Below are 27,959 nucleotides of genomic sequence, written 5' to 3' on the forward strand. Positions count from 1 at the left end.
GTGTCCTTTAGTTGCTGTGCTGTGTTAAATGTCTGTCCTAGTTTGCTTTCCTATTGCTGTGATAGAACATTCTGATCAAAAGCAACTTGGAGAGGAAAGGGTTTATTTGGTCTAAAGATTGTAAAACATCACTGAAGGAATCAAAGGCCGGAACTTGTGTAGAAATCTGGACCTTCAGTAGGAACTGAAGCAGAGACCACAGCAGATACTGCTTACTGGCTTGCTTCTAGGTTCACGTTGAGTTACCTTTATTGAACTGCCTAGGCCCACCTGCCTACAGTGGGCTGAGTTCTTTTACGTCAACTAGCAATCAAAAAAAAAAAATGCCCCACAGACATGCTTAAAGGTCAATCTATGGAAGAAACCTCCCAGTTGGGGTTTCCTCTTCTTGGGTGTGTCAAGTGGCCAACCAAAGCTAACATTCTATTTCTTGCCAACTTTGACACACAGACACATTACTTTAAATCTTCATTTTTCCTTCCTTGTTTGTCATCAATATCTTATTTTAACATCATGATATAAAATGTAGTATTACTTTAAAAGTCTCACAGTCTGTAAAAATTGAGATAGCTTAAAAGTTCAAACCAGTCTCTTTAAATTATCCAAAGTCACTTAACTTTGTGCTCTTGTAAAATCAAGAGTTAAAATACTTTCTGACTCCAAGGGGGAAGAACCAAGGTATAGAAACAATCACACTTAAGGAAAAACCATATCTAGCAGTTTAGCTCAAATCCTATAGCTCAAAGTCCAGCATCTGAGACTCAATCACAGTCATTTGGGTTTGAAAGACTTATAAGCAGCTCTCTTTCTCTAGCTCTGACAGCTACAGCACTTACAACTTACCTTATAGGCTCAGGCCGGCTCCACTTCATACCTGCCACTGTCATGGCAGGCATCTTGTAGTCTTGGCATTTCCAATATAATAGACTCTCCATTGATACTGAGGCTGCACCCTCACCAATGGCATTTTGACTTATCCACCAGAATTCCAACCCTGACACATGGTGCCAAGGCTCAGCTTCTCTCCATGATTCCTTCAATCATCCAGCTTTCATGACACCTAAACCAGTACCATGTGAGACTCTTAAACATTTCCAAATTCAGCTGTCAGCTTGAGATGCAGCCTTGGTGTCCCTTGGACCACAGCTTCTGTGTCCTGATCCTGACGAAATGCTTCCTAGAAGATTTTCCCTCAAATATGTTGTTATTTTATTAACTACATCTGATTTTTCAATCCCAGCTAAACAGCATTGATTGTCAAGTAAAGCAAAGGTTTTATTGCCATATTATATATGCGAATGAACAGCATTAATAATCTTTGCTCTCTCTGAAACCTCACAAACCAAGCCTTCATTGCCCATGTTTCTCTTAATTATAAACCGCTATTAATTTAAACAATAAATAACATGCTAACAACATACTAAGCTTCCAAGTAGACAGCCCTATTCCAAAAGAGACAAACAAGACCATAGTAAATGAACAGCGAGGGCAGAGTCTCTGTGAGCAGCTTCAACCAGGGTGTTCAAATTCTTTTTGAGTTATCCTGGGTTACTTTTATGGATAAGTTTTTCAATCTTTTCTCCTCCATTTCATTCCACTCTCATGCTGTCCTTCTCTTGACCTTTTCCTGTCTTTTACAGTTTGAACTGTTTCCCAGTTAAACAATGAGTGGATGCTATGCATCAATCTCCTAGCTGGGTTTCATTTATTTGCATGGAGGCTTCATTGACTACTCAGTTTTCTAAAAGAACAAGGTAAACGTTTATCTTTTTGAAGGGTTGGAAGGAACCTATATTCACGATTCCATTAATATAGTTCTTCTTTATACATAGTTTGCTGATTTCAGAGGATCTGACATTCTAAAATTATAGTCTGTTTTTTTATTTCTTAAGTTTCTTATTGTTTCAAGAGGGTTAAGGATCTCTGATTCCTTAGTGTAGAAATGCCTTTCCATCAGACAGGGTTTTAATATAGAGATGGTAGAGAAATCACGAAATGCTAGCTGCCCATGGTGGTTGAAAAGAATGTCATGAAAAACTGTGAGCAGTCAGAAGCCCATGGCTTTGTGCTTCTTAAACACACACAGGGCTGGGAGGCAGTGGCTGCCTCTTAACTCCAGTGAATTCCACTGCTCCTGAAACCTGGCAGCCATCAACTCTCCTATGTCTACATGTTTTTAATATCCACAGAGAAACTTACTGTTTTCTCCCTCTGAAATGGTTTTGTTGGTCTAATATTCCATATGATCACATTTTAAGGTCTCCTCTGCCAGCCCCTTTCCTGACTTCCATTAGCATCTCATGAGGATGCATTTCGTGTGATTTATATACATCCTCAACCTACACATTTAGCTTATTGTAACCTCCCCCCAACCTCTCCTACTGCGCTGAATCATAGCGTTGTCAGTTTATCTTGCATGCACTGCAGCAGGACTAATTTGGATAAATGGAGCTGATGTTTGGTGAGGGTCACATTTGTTTTCTTATGCATTCCTTGGCAGCTCTGCCATTATCAGCTAATAGATGGTCCCTTGTAAAATGTCTATATTTGATGTAGTACATTTTCTAAATGTTGGTTATTTGGAGAGAGATTTAAGACTATGTTGTTATTATAAAACCAGCCTGGAGGGCGAAATAAAGAAAGCCAGCTCTGGGAATCATCCCTTTGGCTTACAGAAAGCAATGGGCCACTGCCACTCCAGAGATGCTCCTGTGACCAGGGCACTTTTCACCCTGCAGGAGAGGTCTTTGTGACTGAGAATCAGATGATGTCTGTGAGTCAGGAGGGAATGGAATGTCAGCCACTCTCTCCATTGTTTTCCAGGACAGCTATAAACCATTCCTCACGGCCTTTTAGAAGAAAGAGCTGGGTAGTGGTTGTGGGATATTTATATGTGTGTGTAGGGAGGAGATGATGGTAGTGGGCAGGAGTCCAGTAAATTCTGCTTCCCTAGATAAAACATTTAATGCTCTCATTTCTCCATTGGAACTTAGTGTATAACTTTCATTTATAGAATGTTAGAGTCCAAAACACTTGGAGAACTGGATAGAACTTGGAACAACATCTAATTTAGCCTTTCCCTAGTGTAAAACCTTAAATTTAAGTGTAATCACAATGGACCAGAGATCTCTGGAAATATGGTGGGAGATACCATAGACCAGCTTTCAAGGCATTCCTTGTAAGTGATAAAGGCCTCCAGACTTCCCAGGACACTCTTGTTTCAGTCTGGACTTCTGCACTACATGGAGAAGCTGGAGACTGACTCAGTTTCCTGACATCCAGGCTTACTTCTCCAGCTGCCCAGCTCATTCCTTTCCTGCCAAGGTATCCTGCCTGCCTACACTTGGCGTGAAGTCTGTACTCTTGGGCTTTATTCTTCTAGCTTTGGATTTGGAGTGTGGACTCCTTGGTCTTTGCTCTTGTATGAGCTGATGTTACTGGCAAGAGTGGGCTTCATTTCTCTTTCTGTGTTGACAGCTGTCATCTCAGCAGAGTCTTGATTTGTGTCAGTTGTTCCAGAACATTCACTAGTGATCAGGGCTCCTGCACCTTGTCACTTAGACAGTCCTTCAAAGTTTTGTCAGGGTGCTTGCTGCTTCTATAGTCAGACTGGGCCTTCCTTAGTTCTAGTTTTGTGTCTTTTCTTACTATCACACAGTTCATTGGTGAGGCCCAAGTTGGAATCTCTTGATGGTCAGTTTCTTTTCCAGAGCACTCACAGAATGGTTACACTTTTCTCATTTTTTTCCTATCCATAAACTTTATGTTTAGAATACTTCTGGCTAGACTCATCCCCTCCTTGTCCCCTCTCTGCTTTTTCTCCCTTCCTTCATTCTTTTTCTTTGCTTCTCTCCCTCCTTCCTTCACCCCCACTCTTTTCTTATTCCTTTTCTCTTTTTCTTCCTTTCCCCACCTCCAATTCTCGCTTGCAAATATCCATATAGATATAAAACTTTAATATTGCAATTTATAAATTTGCATCTTCCCTTCTTAATGACCCTTCCCCCCTCTTTTGTGAATTGTTTTTCTTTTCTCACTTGCTAACTTTAGAAAAAGAAAAATCCAGACATTGGAATGTCTGAGTTTATTTAAGTCTCGGTACTCTGTTCAATTTAATGAATGGAAACAAAAAAGGCAAATAAAAATGTTGGCCTGGATCTTTGTGGCTCTGGGATTGGCTTTTTTGGTGGCCATTTAGATAAATTGGTTTTGGAAAGTAAGTGCAAGGGATGGTTAAAAGCTGTTTTCAAACATATCAACATATAGCAGTATAGTCTAGAATAGAAGAATCATTAGAACTATCAGAGAGAAATTATTAGAAATGTGATTGTTATTTAATGACTTAACATGCCATTATCTACAATGGAATAGAATAGAGAGAATAAAGTAGTTCTCAGTGAACACTAAGAAAGTGCAGGTTGGTATTAAAGTGGATATATTTGTTAGACTTACAAAGTACTAAGATGCCCAATATAATATTAAAAAACTTCTTAGCATGTTACTAAATCCAAAATCAGTGTACAGAAGCAAAAATGTAATGAAGGGATTCCAGGCTTGTTTAGCAGCCATAGCCCAGCAACTCAGATAGCTAGTGATATCACCATTAAAATAGTCCAGACATCTCAGTGTGATTGTTTTTTTTAATTAAAATAATTAAGGTGGTTTTAAGAATAGCCTATTTTTCTAAAGTACTGAAGCTTACAATCCCAGTTGTACTATGTATTAATGATTCTAATGCTAAAGCCCAAGTGAAATTTTAGCCTGCAGAGATAGTTTGGATAAGAATTACAGAAAGTGTAGCTGGTTTCAAATAAGGTGATTGACTTACCTGAAAAATCTCAAAAAAATTGGAAAAAACTACAGTGATTAACTGAAGAAATGACTCACAAAAACTGGTGTCCTAATGTCAAACTCATGCTGGACAAGAAGTCATTCTCACTGGAAATAAAACATAGACGCTACAATGACTGAAATAAGTTTTTCTTTTTCATCACTCAAGTATTTAGCAACTAAATAATGATTTGTATCACTGAATGCATATGAGACAAATTGATTCATACCCCATAGGGAGAAAGTAAATGGTCAAAGGGTTCATAGCGTCTAAGGTGTCATCCTTAATGACATGATCACCCTATTTCAGATTTTTTATCCTTGATACTGAAATTCTTTAGAAATATAAAGGTAAAGAAATTTATAATGACAAAAGGAAACATATGCTACAAAAAACATAAAAGTTTACCACAATCCTGGAAATAAACAATGTGATATGATATTTATACTCTCACTGAAAATAAAGTTTGTTAAGAACTTGTAACTGGGGTCTGGAAAGATGGCTCAGTGGTTAAGAGCACTGTCTGCTCTTCCAGAGGACCTGGGTTCAGTTCCCAGCATCCATATGGTAGCTCACAACTGTCTGTAACTCCAGTTCCAGGGGACCCGACACTCTCACACAGACATATGTTCAAGCAAAACACCAATGCACATAAAGTAAAACTAAATAAATTATAAAAAGGAATTTGTAATTGTGTGGGAAATGTTATTATCTAATATTAATTTTTAAAGGCAAACTTACAGGTTACAATTGGCCCTACATATCTCTGTGTTCATTCAGTAAACTCCAACCAGAAACATTAGAAATCCTTCTGACCCACATTAAATATGCTTCCTTTTGTCATGATTATCCCCAATATGCTACCACTACTATTTACATTGCATGCATGTAACAAGTAATTGCCAGAGGATTTAAAATGCACAGGAGGTTGTATACCTATTTGTATGCATACAAATACCATTTGCATAAGGGATTTGGACATTCAAGGCATCTGGTATCATCAGGAGTCCTGAAGCCAGCTTACCATGGGTACTAGGTGATGATGATAGAAAGCAAAAACACAAAAGATGCTAAATTTTAACTTGGCTCTTCCTGGATAGCATAATATGTAGTTTTTGTTTTTACATCCCTATATTCTGTTTTCTGGATTTTTAAAATGGCTATGTTAGTAGTTTTTAAATTGATAAAATTAGCAAAATGCATGAGACTGTATCCATTTGCATTAAAATAGCCCATTAAAATTTTCCCATTACATGTATTTGAGGGGCAGGACTTCACATGTGCCATGGTGCATCTGTGGAGGTCAGAGGAGATTGGGGGAGATGGCTCTTTCTTTTTACTATGTTGGTCCTGGGTATTGCATTCAGGTCATCTAGCACCTTTACCTGCTGAGCTATATCACTGTCCCATAATAAACCATATTTAAAAATATTAAACAACATTATATTAGAAATAACTAAAATGACAAAAGCAGCAAGAAAAACAAACTGAGAGCTTTGGGCTCTGCTCTACCTAGTAAGTATACCAGCAACCCTATTTTAAGCTTATGGTTAGGAACGGTCAAAAACATAAAGAAAGAAAAAACAGAGAACACAAAGACTAAAGGTCAGAAATTAATACTATTTATGGAGATTCCCGTTGTCAATAATTCATGTTCTTTGACTTCATGTGACATAATTAACTTCTCTGTTACTCCAGAAGAATGGCTAAAATTTTAGATCAAAATTTTGTTTTCAGTTGTTGTTTTCTCAACTAGATTGAGAATCACACACACACACACACACACACACACACACACACACACACACACACACACAAGAAGGGAAATCCAACTTGGTAAGAGACAAAGGAACCCATCTTTCATATGTGTGCTACAGAACTTTTCATTCTTTAGTGGGAAATGGGGATATTTTGATGAAACACAGTCCACCAAGCACTTCTGCCATTAAGTAGCAGAATCTATTAACAATTCGTGCATGCTTCTTGTGGTTGTTTATGGTATTATTCAATAAAACTTACATACCCATTTTAACAGCAACCATATGAAGCATTTAAAGCAATACTCACAAGCAAAAGCTGTATATTTGAGAACTGTCAATAACTGTGTGCTACCTTATTTTTACTAAACATGTTACTTCAGCTGCACAACAGCAGCAGCTCAATATGACACTTGATTAAAACTGTTTCTCACCACAACAAAATAGAAAATAAGACTACATTATTCTTTCAAGTAGCCTCCATGCTTTACCCTACCAAGAGCTTGTCAGTGCGAATTGCTCCTTCTACAAGATAGCAATACACGGGCCTCACTAACACATCAACAACCACTGTCCACTCTTAAAGCACTCCTGAAGATAGTCCAGGGGCACCATGAGCTGTAAGTGCAATTACAAGACTCAGGCATATTTAACCACTTAGCCAAGAGTGGAAAATTTGGCTTCCAAGTTTGCTGTCCAGTTTGATTTGTTTCTAAGTGCCAGTGGCCTCCTCTGGGCATATCCAGAAAGAAAATGACTTCAGGAACTTAGTCTCAATATTCTTGAGTATGAGACAGCTTTATAATTTAGTGCTTAGGAATCAATGGGTAGCTACTGGGGTGGTCAGGGCCCAAGTTTTATTTGAGCTGCAGTGATTAAACTCAGAATCCACAACTCACATTCCTCTCCCATTAATTTGCCTTTAGATATTCACTGTCTTTCCCAGTTACTGGCAAGTTTTGTAGGTGGCCTGGAGAGAATCACACTGGCTTCTCCCCATTCCCCAAGCCCAGCTCCAGTTTAACTCATTAAAATAGAGTCTTTAACCAATGCCAGAGCTACTTATGACATGCTGAAGAATGTAAAATACATTAAAATAATTTAAGTAGTTACTTAATTACCTGTACTTAGTTAAATATGTCACAATGATTCAGAAGCAGCAGAAGGTATTATCTTAATTTGAGTTTGCCTAAAATCCAAACCATCCTATGGTCATGGATAAAACTATTTATCAGGGGGTTGATGGCAAAGAACAGGAATGAGTAGGGAGGTGTGGCAGGACATACTCTTGCTTTGATGGGCAGGCTGGCATTGTAATAGTGTAGCTCAGCTATGTTGCAGACACTGAGAATGGTGTGGAATGTATTTCAGATTCATGGCCCCAGAGAATAGGAACCGGGGACATTTATCCATCATCCTACCTCCCAGAGGCTGAGGGTTGCCTCTAAAGTGGAGTCTAAACCACAAATAAAAGCACATAGGGATCTGAAATGGGAGGAGGGTGCTATCTGAACTTTCAGTGGAATCCAAGTTGATCAGAGGGCACTGAATGAGGCAATTACAGCCTTTACAGCTGTTGGTCTCTGAGGACAAGGGAGCAGAAATAGAGTTGTGCTTAAGGTAAGCTTAAGCTTGAATAAAACTTGAAATTTCAACAGTTGTTCTGTCCTATTAAGACATTATAGTAGTTAAGTTATAGGTGTTTTAGATTTTATTCTCCCTATAAATTGGGCATAATAGTAATAATTCCAAGCTCTAAAAATGTGGAGAGAATTAAAGGGACACTATAAAGTGGCTGCCATACAATAAGCACTACTGTATGGTACTGGCGGGGTCTGGCAGGGTTGCAGCAATGTGGTGGTCACTCATTTGCTTTGAGTACAATAATTTTGTTAGTGTCACTCATGCTCTGTGTTATGTTGACTTATATAAAATCTTAACCACAAAATATTTCTATTTTCTTCTTAAGTTGATTCTTGTTTTTTCTTATGTGTTTATTATTTGAGGCCTTAAATACATTTTTTATTATTCCATTTAAAATGACGTCAGGTGTTTTTTTTTTTTTTTAACAAGATTGCTTTTTCTATCTGCTTCTGTTTCATACAGTGTTCACCAAGATGACATCAGCAAGTCTCCATTAAAGTTTTGTAGTAGAAACCAGCTTTGCTACCAATGAGGGGAATAGCTCTCCAGGCACCACCTGAGGGGCCACATTTATGTGATCCACAAACATATCTTGGATGGCCTTGGCAGTAGCTCTCATGAAATCCAGGCATTTTCCTGTGGGGTTCCTCTCATATTTCTACTTAAAACCTATTTAAAGCAATGAAATTGGATTAATATTAGGTACCTTTAAGGAAGCAGTATTGGTTACTAATTCTTACTATTTACTTTTGTAAACATGAAAGGGGTACTTTAACTTTCACTCAACAAATATGAATTAAGCTGTTACTCTGTTGAGTATTGTTTTGAGTCTTAGGATGACTTTTTCAAGCACCCATAACAAATTCCTTATCTTCCTCAAAGGCCCAAAAGAATGAGTCTGTCGCAGGCTGCTGCTGTGATTCTAGAGCAGCAGAGCAGGAAGGTGCTCAACTCACTTTCCTTTTCCAGGTTCCACCTGGGTGAAGGCAAGCAGTTCCTATGCTGACAGATTAGCCATCCATCCATGCACACATTTCACTGTCTTCCTCTTTTGATGTGCGTACCTGTGGTGGATCGAAGAGTGCGGGTTTTAGTGCACCGTCTGGTTGCTTACTCTGTTTTTGTATATACATGACCTTGGCAAATCACTCACATCTCCCTGAGTTTCAGGCTGCTTGTCTATAAAATGAGATGCTAGTAGGATGTATTCCATAAGATTATTGTGAGGATTAAATGTGATATCTATGAAAAAGCACTTAAAACAGTGCTTGGCACATAGCCTGTCCCATAAAAATGTCAGCTATCAAATGTTAGGCTGTCCTGGCATAACACTACAAGAGCGAAGAGCCCAGCTTGCTTCCTGCCTTAGTGCTAGCAACCAGTGGGGTTCCCCATACACTCTGTTAAACCACAAGATGACTTTAATCATCTGTGTCTCTGTGGTCTCTCTCTCTCTCTCACTCCCTCAAAGACTTCGAAAATCATTGAGGACAAAAGATCTTACAAACATTGCATCTTCAAAATGTTTTAGAAGTTTGTAAATATATACATGTAGTAAATTATGTTTTTGAATTTGCTTAAATTTGTTTTGTGTGCATATGATATAAGGTATGTATGGCTATATGCTTACTATAAATTAGTCACAGACTGCCTTGTTGTATGACTGCTTCATAGTATATTAAGAATTTTTATTACTTTTTGTCATTTGAAATTTTTATTTTTTTGTTTATTTTTGAGACAGGGTCTCACTATGTAGCTCTGGTTTGCCTGAAACTCTTTATGTAGACCAGACTGGCCTTAAACTCAGATATATCTACTTGTTTCTGTCTCCTGAATGGTGGGGTTAAAATTGTGCTAGGTAAAATTTATGGTTATTAAAAACATTTGATTTGTATATCATTAGACAATGGTGTCTTTCATTATAACCAAGTTGACAAATCTATTCCTTGTTATTTATTAATAGATTGTTTTCAAGAATTTCTATTGTTGCTTGTTTGAGGCAAGGCCTCAAAGTCTTTGGATTTGCCATTTTTAAAGGACTAGTTAGGTTGTACATGCTTCCTGGCGAAGATTTGTTTTTGCCTTATTTCTTTGAATAAAATATTTTTTATTGGCTGGTAAATCAAACATAGATTATTTAAATTTTTGTAGATGTCATGTGGAGCAATCAGGAAAAGGATGTTTATCTTATGGAAAAGAAGATTTGGTGGGAAGTTTTGGCTGTTGTTACAAAGAAGGGCTGGTATGGGGAAGGAAGTGACGCTGGGCTCCTTCAGGCTCATCAGGATTCAGCAAGTACAGAAGCACAGGTTACTAGATGAGTGTGAGCAATTGTCATCTCACACTTACAGTGTGGTTTCTCACCTGAGTGGATTCTTAGAACATGAGAAAGGCATAGTAAGAGAGGACGGAGAAAGAGCAGAAGGACTAGGAAGATGGAGTCTTCATTTAAGTATTTCTAGGATGGGGTGCTGCTCAGTGATAGAGTGCTTGCCTCACAAGCACAAAGCCCTGGTCCCATGCCCAGTACTTCAGGAAAACATAAGGAGAAGGGGGAAAAAGATTTCGTTGTGGGTGAGTTGCTTCCCAGGCATCACTTGTCCAGCACTGTCTGGGCAAATGAAAGGGAGACAAGCCCAATGTTTGTTTCCAAGGATGGGGGGAATTCCTGGAGGATTCTTTTCACCTTTGGGACACAATGAATCATGATTAGCATTTCTAGCCTAAGTCTCTCCCCACCATGTTTATGATATTGTATTAAGTGTAGTAACAAAAGTGTTCTCTTTCCTGAGACTCTTCATGCATGGAAAGCACAGACGAGAAAATGGGCAAATTTGTAAAGCATGGGCTGTTTTCATACTTCATTTGAAAATTTCCTTTCTGTAATAAGTTCAAATTGAATTCAGAACAGATATATTAAAAACAGGGACATGAAAAAGGAAAATTAAAAAGGGGCTGCAGTGTGTGTTCTATGGCAATAGCTCTGCATCTCCATACAGTTGAGTTTAGATTATAGCTGAGGCATTGTGGATATGCACTCTGATAAATGTGGCTTAATTATTAGTAGTTAAACTAGATCAGTATAGACAAAAAGGACTTAGGTTGAGAAGTCTAACAATGGCAGCAACAATACCTAATTATTAACACCAGTGTGTAATAAGCAGTTGTGTCTCATTTAGCCTTCCAAAAACCTTCAAAGAGTTAAGGTTGTTATTGCATCCTTTTCATTGATGATGGACTGAGTGTTACATCATGAAACCAGTACACAGAAGAGACAAAACTTGGCTAGTCTACTTAAAGAACTGTGACTAATATTAAAAATTGAAGTATATTTGACCCAAAATGCATGTATTTATGGCACAATTTGATTTTATATATATATGTATATATATATGTATATATATGTGTCACATATATATGACACAACACATCAAACTAACATATATTTACATTTCACATAATTTCTGCTTTTGTGGAGATAATACAAAAGTAGCCACTTGTAGCTGAAGTTTTCTCCAGTCCTGCCCAACCCCACAGACCCTGCAGCCGCTTATCAAGTAATCACCCAGAAGCTTATATTAATTAAAACTGCTTGGCCATTAGCTCAGGCCTATCACTGACTAGTTCTTAAATTTAAACTCAGCCCATTTCTGTTAATCTATATGATGCCACGTGTTCCATAGCTTTACCTGTGTGCCATTACATGCTGCTCCCTGGACGGCGGGCTGCCATCTCCTGACTCAGCCTTCTTCTTTCCAGAATTCTCCTATACTTCCTGCCTGACTACTGGCCAATCAGTGTTTTATTAAACCAGTGTACAAAAGCATTATCCCACAGCAGCTACTTTTGAATATTTTTAATAGTGTGATACTATTAATTATAGTTATGTTGTTGCTTGAGTTACAGGTTAATTTTGTATAACTGAAACTTTTTGCCTTGGGCAACATTTTCCTCTTTTTGTTTTTCATAATTAGATTCCATATACATGACCAACCTAATGTGATAATACTATAATATATATTTTAATATTATATGGGTAGTATGCTTTAATCAGATTTTTAATTGGTCTGTGTATTTATTTTGATATTGAGTGGTATCATTCCTTACACATTTGGGACATTTTAGACTTATGGCTTGTATACATTTTATCCTGCTTTTTGGGTTGTGTTTCCACTCTGTTGAGTAGCAGAGGCCCTTTAATTGGGTGTTACCTCATTTTTCCATCTTTGTTTTTGTTGCCTTTGCTTTGGAAGTTATATTCAAACTACTAATGCGCAGACTACTATTAAGTAAAACTGTCTCTATCTTTATTTACAGTATTTATATGGTTTCTTTAAGTTTTACTCTGGATATATGATGAGTTCACATATAGTGTGATTTAACTCATTTTTCCTTTTGCATGTGAATGTAGAGTCTTCATAAACATTTATTGAAGAAATTCCTCTCCATTTGTGTCCACAGTACTCTTGTTTAAGGCAAATTCACTGCAGAGGTGTCAATTTGTTTCTGGGTTCTTTTCCTTCCCACTGGTCTATGTTCATTTCATGCCTTTAACATACTATTTTATGGTCCCGTAGCTTGTTAATATATTCAGAAACCAAGAAATGGGCTATTTTCAGCTATCTAAACTGAGATTTGGCCTTGTGTATGATGTCACAACTGTTGTGAGTTTTTATGTACATCTGCCCAGCTATGTCAGGAAGACAGTGTTAGTCATTCACTTCCTCTGGCTCTTAGACTTTTTCTGCTACCTCTTCTGCAATGATTCTTGAGCCTTGGAAAGGGGGAGTCTATTTAGAGCTGAGTAATTTGCAATTTATTTTTTGTTCTTTGAATAACTGTGACTCCCCATATTGGCCATCATTGCTGCAAATGAAAGCATTTGTGATGGGAGCTGAGAAATTTGCTAGTCTATGGCTATAATAATAAATCATTAGGAGTCAGTTTGATAATATGTCCATTTAGCAAAATATTAGTAGTAAGTTCTTCCCTAAGGCCTATGACCTGTGTAGCCATAGTTTCCTGGTTAGACAATAGTGGGAGGTACAGGTTTCATCTTGTGGGGCTGAACTTAAATCCAATCAGAAAGTGGTTGGTTAATCCAATGACATTCATGTCACTGTTACACTCACAGACATATCTTTCCAGGCCAATTATTATTGTATCTTACTGATTCACAGCTGAGTATAGTTGATGATTACTTTTCCCTGCCAGCAGATTGCATAGCACCTTCTTTCACTATGAAAGATAGTCAGAAAAAAAAAAGAAAGATAGAAGAGATTATGTTTCTTTTGTTGCCAGCCTCAATTTCCTCGTGTTTACAATTCAAATACGTGGTGTGTTGAGCAATAGGGCCTTACTGTCAAGTTATGGGAAGCAACCAAGAGCATTGGCAATAGCCTGTACTGATTGAGTCTTTATGGAACCTCACCGGCCAACACTCCAAAAAGAAACCGTTCCTGACTGGGCTTTTTTTATTTGTTAGTCTCTGGTGTCTAGGAGAGGCATTGTTTCTCTCAGAGAATAGCTTCATTTTAACTTTAAAAAATGTGTATGTGTGTTAGGAAGATTATAGTAGTAGGTTTCCATGAAACATTTTTGAAAGGTCTTTTGTGTTATTTATCCCTCTTTATATTCACTCCAATGGATATTCTTGAAGCAATTCAAATGATATGATAGGTAACTTTATTTGACCTACATATAGGATTGCCAAAGGTAAAGTGATCACAAAATATTATATACTATTTTTAATTTTAAAAGTATAGGTTCATTAAAAATGCTAAAGAATATACATAAACCCAAATTATTTTCACATAATAAAGTTATAGTTGTTTCCATTTTTTGCTAATTAAATAACTTTTCTCCAGTAACTTTACAATGCTTTATAAGCTCTTCATAAGGGTGTCTCAATTAAACCAGTTTATTTTCTAGTATGGGTAGGCAACCTTTCAGGTCACAGTACCAAGACAATGTGTCTCTATCAGCCTTCTGGAGTCAGATTTGCAGAATGCTGTTGGAGTTCACAAGCAGATGCAGCAATGCTAGACAGGCCAGTGATACATGATCCATACTGCATTTAAAAGCTCTGTGAAACAGTTCATTTGTGAACTGTGAGTGATAGTGAGTGTAAATTAGAATTGTTGATGTACTGACAACTAGTGTGAGTCTTAAGACATGTTGGCTACTCAAGCTCTTTTCTCAATGTGTTTAAGGGAAAATTACATGGGGAGTTCTGAGTGACACCGAGAAAGAAGGCTTTGTCTGGGTTCTTTGTATATGTGCTCACTCCATCTTTTGTGTGGCCTGCAAATCAACATGCAGATGATGGAGAGAGCTAGCGAATGCTAAAGAGAAAGAAGATAACTTTAACCAAAATTCATGGTAATATAGAGAGAAAAATTCCCAAGAGGAAATAAGGTCTGAAGAAATTATAGGAAATATTAAACCCATGATTCTGTTTATGGTAGAAACACTGACCAACAAATTCCAGCTGTTTCTCTGTGGGTTATAGAAGTGTCACAAGCATGTTTATAGTTACTGAGCTGGAGACTCTAGCCTGGATCTTGTAGAGCCTCACTGGTTTGGTTTAGGTTTATTCAGATTTGTCTAAAGAATGCAATTCTCTATCAAAATTTTATTTCTAAAATTCCCATTGCAATATCTGTCCCTTCCCTGGTAATAATTTTCTCCCCATAATGTTAGTTTAGTTGTATATGTTTATTACTAAAATGCACTTAACTAGTACTCCATACTATTCTAAATGCCCACAATATGTTCATTTAATTTCTCATAACAAGCTTATGAACTAGGGGCTATTATCTCTCAAAACAACACAAAAGCCAGAATCTTAAGCACAAAAATCTTAATCTGTCTAAGTTCCCAGGAATTCACAAGGATGACCCCAGCTTAGACTGCTAACAATAGTGGAGAGGGTGCCTGAACTGGCTCACCCCAGTAATCACATCATTGAATATGCTAACTGTCATCCTAGAGCCTTCATCCAGTCACTGATGGGAGAAGATGCAGAGATCCACAGCCAAGCACCAGGCTGAGCTCCAGGAGTCCAGTCAAAGAGAGAAGAGGGATTCTATGAGCAAGGGGCATCCAGATCATGATGGGGAAACCTACAGAGACAATCAAACCATGCTAGTGAGAACTCATGAACTTTAGACCAACAGCTATGGAGCCTCCATGGGACTGGCCTAGGCCCTCTGCATAAGCAAGACAGTTGTGTAGCTTGATCTGCTTAAGGGGCCCCCTGGCAGTAGGATCAGGATCACTGGTAGAAGAAAAATGAATAGTATTAATATTCAGGAGGATGAGACAGGATGATTGTGAGTTCCAAGTAGCCCGGGCTCTTGAGACCTTGTCCTACAAACAGACATACCAGCTGTATCAGTTACTTTTCTGTTGTTGTGGTAAAACATGACCAAGAAAACTTATAGAAGTACGGGCTTATATGGCTTATGGTTCCAGAAAGATAAAAGTCTGTTATGGCTGGGAAGCTTGGCAGCTAGCATCAAGCATGGTGGCTAATAAATCACATCTTAAACTCCGAGCAAGAAGCAAAGAGCAAATTGGGAATTATGTGAATCTTTAAACTCTCAAAGCCTACCTCCACAGATATACTTCTTCCAATAAGACCATATCTCCTAAACCTCTTCAGTGTCACCAATGAGGACTAAGTTTTCAAATGCCTGAGACTCCTGAGGCATCATCTCATTCAAACCATAATATTCTACTTCATAACCCTCATAGTCTTGGAGCCATTTCATAATGCAAAGTATTCAGATGTATATTTTATTATGTATATGCATAAATAGTATTATGAAAAATAGTTCTGAAGGAAGAAGCTTTGGGGTCAGATCTACCTTGATTCCTTCAGGTCTGAAGTACATGGTATCTTCAGCAATAGGGGTTTATCTTCAATATCTAAGAGGCAATCTAGGGGCAAGAGCAATACTCTGTATTCTTTTGGGAGCTTCTTGGGCTCTTCTGGCAACAATTCATAGGGGGAGTTCTCATACCTGATACTGGAGTTTTTTTTTTAGATAGTCCATGGCTCTTGTGGGGAGCATTATTATCTCAAGTGGCATAATTTCATTTAAACTGTATACATTTGTATATACATATACTTATATGTATTATAGTTAATTTTAGGTAAATATAAATTTATATGATTCCTTATGACTTCTCAAATATCCTTAGTGTTATTTATTCCTCCCACCCTTTCCTTCTCTATTGACTTCCATTCCTCTTCCCTAATTAAATACTTGCATCTTCCCAATTATACCTTCATTAGCACCTCTGTCTTGGTATTTTCCTCTTTAGTGTACCCTCCAAGCCAAAGGTTTTAACTCTCCTTTACTCTTTACTCTTTCCAACCCTTTACTCTCCTGGTTGCTGTAATTTTTCCAGGTTATATTTTCACATCTTAAGTTTTGTAGCTAGAAACTACAAATAAAAGAGAACATGTAGCTTTTTTTTTCTGGGTCTGGGTTCACTTACTCAATATGAACTTCTCTATTGCATCCTTTTACTTGAAAATTTCATGTTTTCATTTTTTCTGTATAACTGAATAGCATTCCATTGTGTATATATACCACATTTTTATTTTCCATTCATCTCTTGAAGGGTATTACGGTTGATTCCATTTGCTAGCTGTAGCATGTCTTATTCAGAAAGCCCTTTCCTACACTTATAACCTATAGGGTATTGCCTGTGTTTTTTGTTTGTTTTTCAAAGATCATATTTTAATTAAGAAATTTTTAATTCATTTTATATACCTACCACAGATCTCCCTCTCTTCCCTCCTCCCATTCCCCCCCAGCCTTTTCCTCCAGCCCACCCCCCATTCCCTCTTCCAACAAGAAAAGGCCTCTCTTGGGGAGTCAGCAGAGCCTGGTACATTCAATTGAGGCAGGTCCATGCCCCTCTCCCCGCATCAAGGCTGTACAAGGTGTTCCCCCCCCCATAGGTAATGGGCTCCAAAAAGCTAGCTCATGCACCAGGGATGGATCCTGATCCTACTGCCAGGAGGCCTTTTAAGCAGATCAAGCTACACAACTGTTTTGCTTATGCAGAGGGCCTAGGTCAGTCCCATGGAGGCTCCACAGCTGTTGGTTTAAAGTTCATGAGTTCTCACTAGCGTGGTTTGGTTGTCTTTGTAGGTTTCCCCATCATGATCTGGATGCCCCTTGCTCATAGAATCCCTCTTCTCTCTCTTTGACTGGACTTTTGGAGCTCAGCCTGGTGCTTGGCTGTGGATCTTTGTATCTTCTCCCATCAGTTACTGGATGAAGGCTCTATGATGACAGTTAGGGTATTTAATGATGTGATTACTGGGGTAAGCCAGTTCAGGCACCCTCTCCACTATTGTTATTAGTCTAAGCTGGGGTCATCCTTGTGAATTCCTGAGAACTTCCCTAGTACCAGGTTTCTCCCTATCCCCATGATGTTTCCTTTTATCATGGTATCTCTATCATTGCTCTCCCACTCCATCCCTGTTTCAGCTCAACCATCCCATTCCCTCATGTTCTCATCCCCCATCTCCTACCCTCCATTTCCTCCCCCCCATCGCTCCCAATTTACTCATGGAGATCTCATCTCTTTCCCCTTCCCAGGGCAAACCATGTGTCCCTCTTAGGGTCCTCCTTGTTAGCTAGCTTCTCTGGAGCTGTGGGTTGTAGTCTGGTTATCCTTTGCTTTATATCTAGTATCCACTTATGAGTAAGTATATACCATGTTTGTCCTTCTGAGTCTGGGTTACCTTACTCGGGATGGTAGGGATGGTATTTTCTAGTCCCATTCTTTTGCCTGCAAATTTTATGGTGTCATTGTTTTTTACTGCTGAGTAGTATTCCATTGTGTATATGTACCACATTTTCTTGTCCATTCTTCGGTTGAAGGGCATCTAGGTTGTTTCCAGGTTCTGGCTATTACAAATAATGCTGCTATGAACATAGCTGAGCAAGTAAGTGTCCTTGTGATATAATTAAGCATTCCTTGGGTATATGCCCAAGAGTGATATCATTGGGTCTTGAGGTAGATTGAGTCCCAATTTTCTGAGAAGTCATCATACTGATTTCCAAAGTAGCTGTACAAGTTTGCATTCCCACCAACAGTGGAGGAGTGTTCCCCTTGCTCTAATATCCTCGCCAGCATAAGCTGTCATCATTGTTTTTGATCTTAGCCATTCTGACAGGTGTAAGATGGTATCTCAGAGTCATTTTGATTTGCATTTCCTTGATGATTAAGGTTGCTGAGTCATTCCTTAAATGTCTTCTGGTCATTTGAGATTCTTCTGTTGAGAATTCTCTGTTTAGCTCTGTAGCCCATTTTTTAATTGGATTGTTAGTATTTTGATGTCTAGTTTCTTGAATTCTTTATATATTTTGGAGATCAGCCTTCTGTCAGATGTGGGGTTGGTGAAGATCTTTTCCCATTCTGTAGGCTGTCGTTTTGTCTTATTTACCATGTCCTTTGCTTTATAGACACTTCTCAGTTTCAGGAGGTCCCATTGGTATTGACATAAAACCTAACATGTCAACCAATGGAATCAAATTGAAGACCTTGACATTAATCCACACACCAATGAACACCTGATTTTTGACAAAGAAGCCAAAACTGTACAATGGGAAAAGAAAGCATCTTCAACAAATGGTGCTGGCATAACTGGATGTCAATATGTAAAAGATTACAAATAGAACCATATCTATTGCCATGCACAAAACTCAAGTCCAAGTGGAACGAAAACCTCATCATAAATCCTGTTATACCGAACCTGATAGAAGAGAAAGTAGGAAGTATCCTTGAATGATTTGGCACAGGAGACCACTTCCTAAATATAACACCATTAGCACAGACACTGAGAGCAAGAATTAATAAATGAGACTGCCTATGTTTTCTATCTATTAAAGATTTTTAAGTTTCACACTGAAGTTTTTGATCCATTTGGAGTTAACACTCATGCTAGGTGGTAGATACTAATTTTATTTTTCTACATGTGGACATATTGTTTTCCAGCACCATTTGTTAATGGTTTTATATTTTTCCAGTGAATGCTTTTGAAATATTTGTTAAATATCAGATGGCTATGGTTACAAGTTCATATGTTTGTGTCTTCTGTTTTATTCTGCTAGTCTATGTCTGTTTTTGTGACAGTAACATACTGTTCTTATTACTATGGCTCTGTAATGTATCTTGAAATCTGAAATAGTAATTCTTTCAGCATTTTCTTTTCTTTTGCTCAGGCTATATGGGATCTTCTGTGGTTCCAAATAAGTTTAGGATGATGTTGTCTTTGGGTCTCTCATATATAGCTGTTATTATATTGTATGTTTGCTTCAGTTTTTCTATCTCTAGGACTTTGATCATGAAAGCATGTTGGATTTTGTCAAAGGCTTTTTCTTAATCTATTGAGATTATCATGTGATTATTGTCTTTAAGTCCAATTATATGATTTATTATATTGATTGACCTAAATATATTGAACTATCCTGCATGTAAGGGATAAAGCCAACTTGATTATGGTAGATGGTCTCTTTTATATGTATCAGGTGTTTTACTGAATATTTTTATGTCTCTATTCATCAAGGATATTGGTCTTTAGTTTTCTTTTTCTGATGTCTTTACTTCATGTCAATGGAGTAGTTTTGAAGTTCTCTCTCTCTCTCTCTCTCTCTCTCTCTCTCTCTCTCTCTCTCTCTCTCTCTTCCCATTAGCTATAGTTCCTGGCAGAATTCTGGTAGAATTCTGGTATGAATCCTTCTGGTCATGGCCTGTGTTTGCAAAGCTTTTTATTAGTGTTTCAACCTCCCTATTTTTATTGGTCTATTTTATAGGTTTTTGGTCTCCCTCTGGTTTACTTTTGATGGTTTGGATGAATCTAGAAACCTGACCATTTCTTTAAGATTTTCAACATAATGGAGTGAAGGTTTTTAAAGTACTTCACTATAACACTCTGAGTTTCTTTGGTGCTTTTAACGTATCTCTCCTCCTTTTTGAATCTCTTAATTTGGGCCATCTCTGTTTTTCTTTTCAGTAAATGGGCTGTGGGTTTGTGGATCTTGTTTATCTTCTCAAAAAACAGGCGTATTGGATTCTTCAATTCTTAGTATCATCTTCTGTGTTTCTATTTCATTAATTTTTTTGGTCTGATTTTTATTATTTCTTGCCATCTACTAGATTTGGGTTTGTTTTATTCTTGTTTTTCTAAATTCTTGAGTTACATCATTAAGTCATTTATTTGTGCTCTTTCTGATTTTTTAATGTAGGCACTTAAAGCTATAAATTTCTTTCATAGGAATGCTTTTAATGTGCATGGATGTTCTGGTGTGTTGTGTTTTCATTTTTATTTAGTTCCAAGACTCTTTTGCTTCTGTCTTGATTTCTTCTCTCACCCATTTGTCATTCAATAATAAGTTGTTTAATCTTCATGAGTTTGTGTACTTAGTAGAGATTTGTTTGCTCTTGATTTTAAGTTTTATTACATTTGTTAAGTTGTGTGTGTGTGTGTGTGTGTGTGTGTGTGTGTGTGTGTGTGTGTGTTCCACAGTGAGGTCTATTTTAGAAACCCTTCCATGGGCCGCTGAGTAGAGTGTACATTCCCTGAGATTTGAGTAGAATATTCTGTAGATACATGTCAGGTCCATTTGATGTATGATGTAATTTAATCCTGATGGTTCTCTGTTTATTTTTTGTCTAGATGACCTATCTTTTGGAGAAAGTACAGTGCTGAAATCACTTACTATTAATGTGTTTAGTGTTAACTTGTGTCTTTAATTCCAGAAGTTTGTGTTATATGAAATTGAGTACTGCAAAGCTTGGTATATATATGTGTGTTTAAGATAGTAAGGTATTTTGGTTATTCATTCTCTTCATTAAAGTGAAATGTCCTTTTTCTTTTTGATTTGTTTTTGTCTGAAAACTAATATATTTTTTTAAAATATTGGGATAACATGTTTGCTCTGAGTTCCTATTTGCTTGAAGTACTTTTCCAAGTCTTTTCTCTTTAAGGTGTATGTATGTAAAGTTGAGTTTCTGGTAGAAAACGAAGGTAGGTTTTGTTTCTTTTTTTTTTTTTTTTTTTTTAAGTTGATATTTTTTTTTTTAATTTATTTTAATTTATTTTGCAATACAATTCAGTTCTACATATTGGTCACGGATTCCCTTGTTCTCCCCCCTCCCGTCCCCCTCACCTTCCCCCCAACGCCCCCCCCCCCATTTGTGTTGTTTCTTTTTTTTTTTTTTTTTTTTTTTTTTTTTTTTTTTTTCCCCTTTTCTATTTTAATGAAAAGGAAAAAAAAGAAAAAGGTTATAACTAACAAAAGAAAAACTATATACAAAAGTACAATGACTATATACAATATATACAAGTAATAAATGTCTAAACAATGTCTAGTCCATTTGTATTTGACAAATTCAGAGAAAATAATTTCATTATCTATCCTATTTTGTTAAGTCCAAAATGTATCTAATTCACTTTCTATCCTAATTAATCTTCAACTATAACTAACTAACCTTCAACTATAACTAACTAATCTTCAACTCCCTCAGAGACCCAAGAAGGAAATAATATTATGGCTTTATCAAAAGGCATCTTCTGAGGCCAGGACAATATGGCACCATCCCTGAAGTGGCCTTCGCAATTTGGAAAAGGTACAGTGCCCTTTTCTTCGAAGGCAGCTGAATAGGCAGTGGGCCGATGGCTTCTGATGTGCAATGGAACAGCAGCTGAAACAGTTATTCTTGAAGAGTAACTAAGCTCACGCCTCGCAATAGTAAACTGGCATTTGACAGAGGGATGTGGAGAAGAACAGGATGTTAAGATGAAGCCATATATACACAGCCAAGAATGGACAGCTGAATTAAAAAATCAACAACAATTTCCAGAATTTAAAATCCTGAATCATGACATGACACTAGTGGAATTCAGGTGTTTCTGGTACATGGACTGCTCTCACCCAATGTGAGGTTGAACTGTCGACCTTGTGTACATCCTACTTCACAAATGAGTCTGTCAGATATGCTAAGCCTATAGGCTGAAGATGATGCCCCAACACTGTGGAGAAACCTCAGGTGACTGTCCAGGCAGCTGGCTGTTTCTGTCAACTCACAAATTTTTTGGAAGTTGCTTGCATGCACTTTCTGTTTTTATTTTTGTTAGGTTTTGTTTCTTAATCCAGTAAACTAGCTTGTGTCTTTTGTTTGAGTGTTGAAGGCGTTAATATTTTAAATTATTATTGAAAGCATATGTTGATTACAGTTATTTTATTATTTTTCTTTTTGCTGTTTGTGTTCTCAGTTGTACTTGTGTTTCAGTAATTTTAACAACACTTGTTTTCTTTCTACAATCTCATGGCTATGCTGATTCTAACTCTCTTCAATATGAAGTATAACTTCTGTGTGGCTTATTTGGATATACATGATTTCTTTAACTTGTCTGTATTATGGACAGTTTTTCTTTCTCTGTCATATATGACAGATAGTTTTTGGGATACATTGTTCTAGGTTGGCATCTGTGTTCTTTGAGAACTATAAGAACATTGATCCAGACTCTACAGGCTTAAAAATTCCCATTGAGAAATCAGTTGTTATTATGATGGGTTTTCCTTTATATGTTGCTTATGTTTTTTTCTCTTGTAGCTTTCAGTATCCTTTCTTTTTTTCTGTATATTTCTTATTTTAACTATGATATGCCATGGGGGGTTTCTTTTCTGGTCTTCTCTATTTGTTGTTTTGTGTGTTGCTTGTATCTGTATGGGTGCCTTTCCTTAGTTTTGGAAAATTTTCTTCTTGATGACGTAACCTTTCCATTGACCTGGTATCCTTCTCCTTCATCCGTGCCTATAATTTGAAGATTTGGTCATTTTATGATATCCCCCAGTTCCTGAACATTTCTCTTCTGTTTATTTGTTAAATTTTCATAATCATTGATATTGTGTGGTATAAAACCTCTGACTCATCTTTGAGCCCTGATATTCTATCTTCTGCTTGATCCATTCTGCTGGTAAGCTTCTCCCACTCCTGAGTTTTTAAATTGGGTTATTGAGTTTTTCATTTCCATCTTCATTTCAGTTTAAGTTGTCTTCAATGTTCTTTGCATTGAATTTGATTTTATAATCCTAGATTGTATTTGGCATTTCACTCAGTCTATGCTTTTGTTTTCTTGGGCATCCCTCAGGCATTTATTCTCTTTGAGTTCATCATTTAATTGTATTGAGCTATTTCATTGTGTCTTCATTAAAGTCCTTGAAATCTTTCATGAAATATCTGTTTTTTCTTTTAATATTTCTGTGTCCTGGGATTGATATAGGTTACTCTTATTGGAGAACATTTCTATAGAACATTAGACTTTGGGGGAGATATGCTGTCTTGTCCTTTTATATTGTATTTTTTTTAATGTGACCTGGGCATGTAGCCTTATTTTTTTGTTGGTGTGTCTCATATGTGTTTCTAGACTGACTTGGGAATAGAGCAGCATTCATGATGTATCAGCAAGGCTTAGGTTTGAGGGATCATTTGGGTAGATGTGTTTCCAGGGAATTGCAATTGAACCTCACACAGATGTATAATCATAGATAGGTCTGGACACTAGGAGGGTGCATGTGACCTTGGTTCAACAAAGTTACTAGATTACACCTCAGCATATGTTGTGTCCTTAAGGCTAGACCTGAGTGTTTGATGTGATAAGGGTAGTCTAGGGTCAGCAGGGCTGATTAGGCTGGGCTGGTTTAGAGGGAATAGGATTAGAGTGAGCTTGGGGCCTGGAGAAAAGTGCAGACAGGACTGATCAAATAGAGCTTATGCAGTCAATGAGCAACTATCTTTAAGTCTGGAGATGGGAGGAGGGTGCAGGTAAACAAGGGTTTGGGGCATTTACTGCATTGTAGCTAGGCACAGGATGTGGAATTCAGGCAATCTGCAAGTTGGATGTGGTGTGGACAACTGGATTGGAAGAGGAGGGGAATGAGAACACAGCTTGGCCTGCTTGGTTCTGTACCACATGTAGTTGCTACAAGTCCTTGGTAGGAAGCAGAGCTGGGGTACTGTGAGTCTTCAAAGGATGGGGGAAGTACGAGAGTATTGTCTGATGTAGATCATGATATTTGCAAGAATAGGGAACCTGGAATAGAGGAAGAAGGAAGAATATACGTTAACTTACTTAGTTTAGGCCCATTGTAGTTGCTACAGGGTCCTTGGTAGGAAGCAGGCTGGGGTTTGCCAAAGGAGAGGAGACAGTCTGAGAAGAAGAGTTCTAAGGCCAGTAGTTGCAGGACTAGGGAGACCTGAATGGAGGGGAAGGAAAGAACTGCTTTTCTATGTCATTTTTTGTTGACATTTATTAACTTTTCATATCATCATGTTCATTTACTTTTCTAATATATTATCAAATGATTTAGTACACATTGATAAAATATTTTCTGTCCTATGTTAAAAAAAGAATGACATAGGGCTGATGAGATGCCTCAGCACATAAAGCACTTGTCCTGTAAGCCTGACGACCCAAGTTCTGTTCTTGTAGCATAAGCCTGATGACCTAAGTTTGAGCCCTGCAGCTCACTTACAGGTAAAAGGAAAGAATGAGCTTGACAAAGGTTTCTTCAGAGTACCACATATACACCTCCTACTCAGTAATAATAATAATAATAATAATAATAATAATAATAATAATAAATTAATATAAAAGCAAGAGGGCCTTAATTTTATATTTGTCACAGACTCTGTTCTTTTCTTTTTTATTTTAAAAACATTTTATTTATTTATTTATTTATTTTTTGGTTTTTCGAGACAGGGTTTCTCTGTGCAGCTTTGAGCCTTTCCTGGAACTCACTTTGAAGACCAGGCTGGCCTCGAACTCACAGAGATCTGCCTGTCTCTGCCTCCCAAGTGCTGGGATTAAAGGTGTGCACCATCACCGCCCAGCTAAAAACATTTTCATACAATATGCTTTGATCACATATTTCCTATTTCTTGAATACTGTAGCCCTCTCCCCTATTCACCAAACTTTATGTTCTCTCTCTCTCTCTCTCTCTCTCTCTCTCTCTCTCTCTCTCTCTCTCTCTCTCTCTCTCTCTCTCTCTCTCTCTCAGTACAACAATAACAACTCCAACTCCAAAACCAAAGAAAGGAGTGGGGAGTGTGAAGTCAGATTTGTACTGGCCAACTACTCCTCTGTTGAAGAAAATTCTCTTCTTTTCCTTCTCCCAAAAGGGATTAACTGGAAGTAGCTTCTTGCCTGTGCCCACCCTCCCTCCCTCATGCTAGAATTTTTGTCTGTCTTGAACTTGTGTAGATCTTACGCAGGTATCTGACTCCAAATGACACATTGCTATATCCATAGATCACTATATCACTCAACCCTCATCAGAGAAACTTCCTCTTGCAGAAGATGTTAATTAGTAAAGAGACCCACATTTGGACAGAGAGTGAGAGATTTTAGAAAATTCAGCATTAAACTGATATCTTTATTAAACCCCTTCCCTCAAGGCTGTGGGATGTATGCAGAAGAACCTGCAGCACAAAGAGTCTAAGAGCTTGAGATGGTGCACACTGTTTCAAGGAAAGAATTTTCCAGGTTCAACAGCGCCGCCTATGTACTTGTCAATTCACAGAGACTTTGCCCTTTGATAAGGAGAACTATGAAAAAAAAAAAGGGAAAAATTATCTTTGAGTACTTTAAAAATCCTTTCAGGCAATGAGGGAAAAGACAACAATTCTTTGGCTTCACACTGTTGTTAAACATTCTGAAGTCAGCAGGATGTGGATAGAGGTGCACAGGCCTCATTTAGCTATGAATTCACATGGTAGAGACATGCAGGCTTCATCCAACTGTGACTCAACGCAAGGTCAGCACGCACACTCTCATCACTTGTAAGAGCTGAGGCTTTGACCTTCCACTTAGCTCTTGAGATGAGATGAAAAAGAAGCTTTAAGCTCTTTGGCCTCTCCACAGCAGTGTTTGTTGGTACCTCTTAAATTCTCTCTAAGTGTCCTAGTTGTTGGCCTGGTAAAAGCCTGATTTATTGTTTCCTGCTCAGCATGACTCTCTGCCCCATTCTTCCCTATGGTGGAGCTCCAAGCATAATGAAGACCAAGTGGGATTTCTCAGTCTAGTCATCACTAAATCCCTAGAGGCCTCAGTACCAAGATGTTTTATAGAAAAAGGCATAAACAAATGATAACAAACAACAACAAAAAATAAAGATAAAAATATATTTTAAATGTTCCAGAAACTTAAACTTTTGTGATCATATGATACCTGACAGATAAGGCTTAATAGATTGGGCTACTGTCGAAATCACTAACATTTCAATGTTGATCTGAAACTTTATTGTTGTATTTGTTTTTATTGTAAGTGGAATTACTGCCAAATAAATGTCATTTGTTGGTTATTTATCATATCCTGTTGTAAATAATTTATAGCTATTATACTTTTCCTAAAACATTCTTAAGATAGTTTGGGGTGCAGAGAGTGTAAACAGCTGACCTTGTCTCAGTAAATGTTAGTGATCAGTGATTGTTACTATCTTCCAGACATGTCCACACTCTGCTCTAAGATGAGCCTTGGCCTAGAATGCTAACTTGAATTTGAACCCTGATAATGCTTCCATGTTTTAATCTTCAAAATGCAAGCTAATGAATTAGTTCAGATTTGTTGCTGAAGAGGCAGACATTCTGAAGTTCCAGGGTTGATAACCAAACAGCTAAAAAGAAGGCAGGAATGGCCAGGTGTAGGCAATTAATTCAATGCAGAATTTTTCTTTGCAGTCCTGGGAATGTATAATAATTCTATTGCTGATGGCTTAAAGGTGGAGCCATAGGCTACAGTTTGAATTATCATTAATATTCACACTATAAATTGAGCTCACAAAACAAAAACAGAAAGAAAATAAAAATCGACTGAGAGCTTTGATTCAATCCATAGTCATAGAACTAGGAGAAAGCACTCCACTGGCATGGGTAGCTGCCCTGACAGCTGGACCACTCTACCACATTCTTTGTATAATTTTCTCTTAACTCTCACAGTGAAAGAAGCCAAAGAAGCACATTTTTGTCACTATTAATTATTTTGAAAGATGGCCACATAGGAGAAGAGTTCGTGTCACTAGCTGAGCACTCAAAACCCTGGCGTCCTCAACTGTGAGGAGTGTAATACTCATCAGGATGGTATGAGGACTAGCTATAATAGAGGCAGATAGTCTTTCTGGTGCCTGGTGCACAAACAGGAATGCAGCTCTGAGATGCTGGTTTGCAGCTGTCTCATCAAGTTTCTGAGACTGGCGCTCAGCTGCATCCCACTCCTCACTGAGCTGTGCTGCTAGGGGCCAAGCAGAATGACAGCTAATGCATAGTTTTGAATCTAGGCTAGAATTTCTGCTTTGCTGTAGAATATTTATGTGTGTTCAAAGGTTACTTTTTCTCCTTTCTTAGTTTCTTTACTCCCTTCTGTTCTGTCTTTCCATCCTTGCTTAGAATACAAAGATCCTGGGTTTGCTTGCTAACCATATGCTTAGTTCTGAGGATATGACAGCCAATCAGGAATGTGTGCCTTTCCTGGAAAAGCAGTTTGTGGGCCTGGAGAAGGGGATAGTTAAATAGATTTGATTTAATTTTACTGATGTATTGGAGGGAGGAAAATTGAAGATAGTAAGGTCCTGCTTCCTTCCTTCTTTCCTTTCCTTCCCTTCCCTCCCCTTCCCTTCCCTTTCCTTTTCCTTCTTTC

The 27,959-nt window shown here is 37.7% G+C and overlaps 1 protein-coding gene across 2 annotated transcripts in view; it reads left to right on the top strand.

The window, feature by feature from the left end:
* The window catches only part of Sugct (succinyl-CoA:glutarate-CoA transferase), a 735,919-nt gene that overhangs the window by 316,225 nt on the left and 391,735 nt on the right, over positions 1–27,959 (top strand). The window lies entirely within an intron of this gene.

This window comes from Peromyscus californicus, unplaced genomic scaffold (assembly GCF_007827085.1).
Source record: "Peromyscus californicus insignis strain IS unplaced genomic scaffold, ASM782708v3 Scaffold_8__1_contigs__length_139910024, whole genome shotgun sequence".
Taxonomy (NCBI): Eukaryota; Metazoa; Chordata; class Mammalia; order Rodentia; family Cricetidae; genus Peromyscus; species Peromyscus californicus.